The sequence below is a fragment of the Engraulis encrasicolus genome, chromosome 8 (genome assembly GCF_034702125.1).
Source record: "Engraulis encrasicolus isolate BLACKSEA-1 chromosome 8, IST_EnEncr_1.0, whole genome shotgun sequence".
NCBI classification, from domain to species: Eukaryota; Metazoa; Chordata; class Actinopteri; order Clupeiformes; family Engraulidae; genus Engraulis; species Engraulis encrasicolus.
This window is the reverse complement of record NC_085864.1, coordinates 9,295,108-9,300,107: the sequence shown is the minus strand read 5'-3', so window position 1 is coordinate 9,300,107 and position 5,000 is coordinate 9,295,108. Positions and strand designations below refer to the sequence as shown.

General features: G+C 42.3%; 1 protein-coding gene and 1 long non-coding RNA gene across 3 annotated transcripts in view; one reads left to right on the top strand and one right to left on the bottom strand.

Moving 5' to 3' along the window:
- Positions 1-1,086, bottom strand: part of LOC134453484 (uncharacterized) — a 1,663-nt gene extending 577 nt beyond the window's left edge. The window contains exons 1-3 of one of the 2 annotated variants that reach the window (XR_010035623.1): positions 1,062-1,086; positions 698-808; positions 508-593 (exon numbers count right to left, since the gene is read on the bottom strand). This is a non-coding gene — a long non-coding RNA (uncharacterized LOC134453484). Of the gene's footprint in view, positions 1-507; positions 594-697; positions 976-1,061 lie in introns of those variants that run through there. The other variant, XR_010035622.1, reaches the window with a different exon arrangement.
- pcp4b (Purkinje cell protein 4b) overlaps positions 1-5,000 on the top strand; it is an 85,649-nt gene that overhangs the window by 55,433 nt on the left and 25,216 nt on the right. The gene's annotated exons all lie outside the window — the stretch shown is intronic.

Here is a 5,000-nt window from a genome sequence, read left to right as displayed (position 1 = left end):
AAAAAGGTACTGCAACTATGCTGCTCATTGAAACTGGGCTGCATATTGCCAAATTTGATATTTGCATGAAAGTTTACTAAGTAATAAACAAATATTTTCTAGCATGGTCCAAGTAGAGTCATTTTTGCAGCTAAAAATGGCTAATTTAGGAAATTCAAAATGGAGGACCATGGAGAAGATCCCCCTTTTTATGTATGAAAAGTGCAATTTTTCAATTCATAATGAATGCTTAGAATTTGATGGTGGTGGTAAGCATTAATGAAAAAGGTAACATAAGTGAATGGGCAGCATGAATTCTGGAAATAAACAACTAAAAATCTCACACAGTGTCCCTTTAAGGTTGTGTGTGTTTATCTGTGTGTGGTGTAGAGTGGGGTGTGCATGCGCATGTTTTGTACGTGTGTGTGTGTGTGCATGTGTGTATGAGCATATGTGTGGTGTGTGTGTGTGTGTGTGTGTGCGTGCGTGCACGCATGGGCTGTTATGCATGACATAAAAAGATCTTACTTCCTACATCCTGATGTTTGAGGACTCCTCGGATAAATAGTGTCACAGACCCAGCAGAGCAGAAGTAATCTTCTTTCATTTGTGTCCTACAGCAGAAAAAGAATGAATAACTATGAGTAATTGGGATTTTACTGTGAAATGTATAGTACAACTGGTACCCATGTTTACAATTCTTGGATCATACACTCACATTTCAGTGCCGCGTTCTTCCCTCGATGCAGACACAGCTCCGTACACATTAAGCGGTTTTGGTGCCAGGTCATCACGTCCATCGAGGAACGGACTACCGGAATGACTGTGCCTGCCGGTGCCCAAAGAGGAAGACAAAAAGACAGACAACAAGTTTGAGAGTTTGGCAGACAGATAGACAGAACATACAGTAAACCGTAGCAAAATTGTCTGAAGTGACACCAGACAGTAGGCATTCCATACACATTCACAGCATCAAAGAACAATATCAGGCCAGCTCTCATTGTTAGTGTGTGTGTGTGTGTGTGCGCGCGCGTGTGCGAGCGCATTCACGCCTGCTGTTGTGCATGACATTAAAAACTTACTTCATACATGCCGATGATATCCAAGAGCTTCTTGAATAAGTAGTGTGGCCGCCGACCCAGCTGAGCAGCATTCTTCTCCTTTTACTTGTGTCCTACAGCCAAAAAATAAGCAGTTATTGTGATTTTATTGTTAAAGTCATAGGCCTACAATACAGTTGACATACACATTTATCCTGAACTGCGTTGTTGGGTCCTGACAAACCAGTGGTAGTGAGAACAATATAATTGGATGTTGAAACTAGTAGGGATTTTCCTTTAAAGGGACACTGTGCAGGAAATGGTCAAAAAAGGTACTGCAACTATGCTGCTCATTGAAACTGGGCTGCATATTGCCATGAAAGTTTACAAGTAATTAACAAATATTTTCTACTATGGTCCAAGTAGAGTCATTTTTGCAGCTAAAAATGGCTAATTTTGGAAATTCAAAATGGCGGACCATGGAGAAGATCCCCCTTTTCATGTATGAAAAGTGCAATTTTTCAATTCATAATGAATGCTTAGAATTTGATGGTGGTGGTAAGCATTAATGAAAAAGGTAACATAAGTGAATGGGCAGCATGAATTCTGGAAATAAACAACTAAAAATCTCACACAGTGTCCCTTTAAGGTTGTGTGTGTTTATCTGTGTGTGGTGTAGAGTGGGGTGTGCATGCACATGTTTTGTACGTGTGTGTGTGTGTGTGCATGTGTGTATGAGCATATGTGTGGTGTGTGTGTGTGTGTGTGTGTGCGTGTGCGTGCACGCATGGGCTGTTATGCATGACATAAAAAGATCTTACTTCCTACATCCTGATGTTTGAGGACTCCTCGGATAAATAGTGTCACAGACCCAGCAGAGCAGAAGTAATCTTCTTTCATTTGTGTCCTACAGCAGAAAAAGAATGAATAACTATGAGTAATTGGGATTTTACTGTGAAATGTATAGTACAACTGGTACCCATGTTTACAATTCTTGGATCATACACTCACATTTCAGTGCCGCGTTCTTCCCTCGATGCAGACACAGCTCCGTACACATTAAGCGGTTTTGGTGCCAGGTCATCACGTCCATCGAGGAACGGACTACCGGAATGACTGTGCCTGCCGGTGCCCAAAGAGGAAGACAAAAAGACAGACAACAAGTTTGAGAGTTTGGCAGAAAGATAGACAGAACATACAGTAAACCGTAGCAAAATTGTCTGAAGTGACACCAGACAGTAGGCATTCCATACACATTCACAGCATCAAAGAACAATATCAGGCCAGCTCTCATTGTTAGTGTGTGTGTGTGTGCGCGCGCGCGCGTGTGCGAGCGCATTCACGCCTGCTGTTGTGCATGACATTAAAAACGTACTTCATACATGCCGATGATATCCAAGAGCTTCTTGAATAAGTAGTGTGGCCGCCGACCCAGCTGAGCAGCATTCTTCTCCTTTTACTTGTGTCCTACAGCCAAAAAATAAGCAGTTATTGTGATTTTATTGTTAAAGTCATAGGCCTACAATACAGTTGACATACACATTTATCCTGAACTGCGTTGTTGGGTCCTGACAAACCAGTGGTAGTGAGAACAATATAATTGGATGTTGAAACTAGTAGGGATTTTCCTTTAAAGGGACACTGTGCAGGAAATGGTCAAAAAAGGTACTGCAACTATGCTGCTCATTGAAACTGGGCTGCATATTGCCAAATTTGATATTTGCATGAAAGTTTACTAAGTAATAAACAAATATTTTCTAGCATGGTCCAAGTAGAGTCATTTTTGCAGCTAAAACTCACTGACTTACATCTCTCAGACAATCCAAATCGGTTTTCATCGGTTTACTTCTTCAGTGACTTAGTTCCAGTTTCCTACACACCCAGCTGTCTTGGTAACCGGTCAGAGGAGAGAAGTCCACCTTATCCAGAGCAGAAGAGATAAAAAAAGACAAAACGTTTCAGAGCTTTGCAGACACACCTTCAAACAGACAACAGACAACCTTAAATAAATGTATGAAAGGCTTTTGTCTCACTACTACACACAACTTTACATTTTTCATTTACATAAACAAAAATATAAACAAAGCATGTTGAAGTAGCTGTTGCCTATAGCCACAAATGTCTTTAAACCAGGAAACTTCCCTGTAGCGTCAACAAAGCAACACATCCCTGCTCGTGAATGAAAGAAATTGGATAACTATTCCCTCCGCATTTAAGTAATTTTGGAACACAACGACTGGTGAATGTAAACACGTTTTCCACGCGTAGCCTTCATCCGCATTTATCAAACAGCTACGTAGAGCTACGACTCTAAATCAAGCAAGCAAAGCACATACGAGATAGGAAACGCCAGTTGACACACAAACAATAAACAATTGTCGCGACAACATTTTCTTGCACAGGCAAGCTGCCCAAACACACGATGCGACTTACCACACCTAACATACCGGTAATATTTAATGCGCGAGCTAGCTATCCCTCCCTCTGCCTTTATCAGAGTTCGGACTTGTGAAAGGTGCAAGTCGCAGTGAGCTCGGCCTCGGAAGAACATCGCAGGAGTCAGGAGAAGTCACACAACACAAGCACTTGCTCTCATAAAACTAGTTCTAGTTGACACAGAAAAAGAAGAAAGCCCGTCGACTCCCCTACAGTATGTAGAACTAACATGACACTTGTGGAAACCGAAGACAGCCTTCAGATGCCAGCTTGCGGCCCCCAAACGAAAATGCTGTCGTTATGAACAGAATTCTAGGTTGAGTGGAGCCAGGTAGCGGCTAGATATAGTATTAGTTAGCTACCTAATTTCTCAGATTTGTGTCAGTTGCGTCCTGCATTAGGCTAGTAGTATCACAGCCCGTATAGAAAGTATATCGCCTCACTGTGTACTGAACCTCAATTTATCGTCGAGTAGACACACTTAGCCCTCTACCTAAAAAGAATCTGCCCAACCACTGACAGCCAACCACCCGTTATAAGCTAGAACTATGCTAAATAGCAACCAAATGAATCCCAGAAGGGCTAACATTATGACTTACCGTAGTGTCTTGGTTATTAGCTAACTAACCACCGTTGACAGAACCTGGACGAAGGCTGGACGAACATACTACTTTCCAATGAAATGTAGCAAAAGCAAATATATTCCCAAATCCACCACAGGATAGCAAACCGCTGCAGTTATGACAAAGTGCTTATTCATTTGCTCCCCTTAAAAGATTAGTTACCGTTTCCTCCTATTAGGCCTACTCGAAATGGGTATAGCTTTCTATGAAATGTGCCTTAATATACTCGCCACACACAGGAAATCACGGCTGACGCATATTTACACCGCATGGCAAGTTTATATGTAATAAAAGGCGCACACTTACCTAAACAATGCTTTCACATGCCATCCGGTGTCCTTTCTTCTGGACGTTGGTAGTTTACTAGCCGTTTTGGCAATGGCGTCCGGGCGGTAAAATTCAAAATTCAAATATCTTGACAAGATTACAGGGTTGAAATGACCCAGGGCCTGGGTGCTGATGTGGGTTTAGCGAATAACCCAGGTAATGGGTACGGAAAATGACCCAATATGGGTTATATTTGACCCATTTTTCATAGAAAAGCAATTGACCCAGGGGTTTAGTCAAAGTAATAACCCAGCTCTTTTTAGAGTGTATTACATCTAATTTGACCACAACAGACAAAAATAATATTTGAATCTGACTTGGAGAGGTCAGCTGTAGCGGCATGAGGACTGATTGAGGGGAGGACCACTGCATTGAGGGGAGGACCAGGCCAAAATCATCATCAACAGTCCAGCTGGCAAATGCCCTGTATGCCTTATGGCCAATCCAGGCCTGGCAAGCGGTATAGTAGGCTTGTGTAGTAACACAGGTGGGATATGGGCCCTGGTCTCAGTGGGCAAACATACTGTATGTAGGCCTACCGTGTATGTTACAGCGTATTAGCGCAGTGCACTACAATGCTCTATGCTAGCATCAT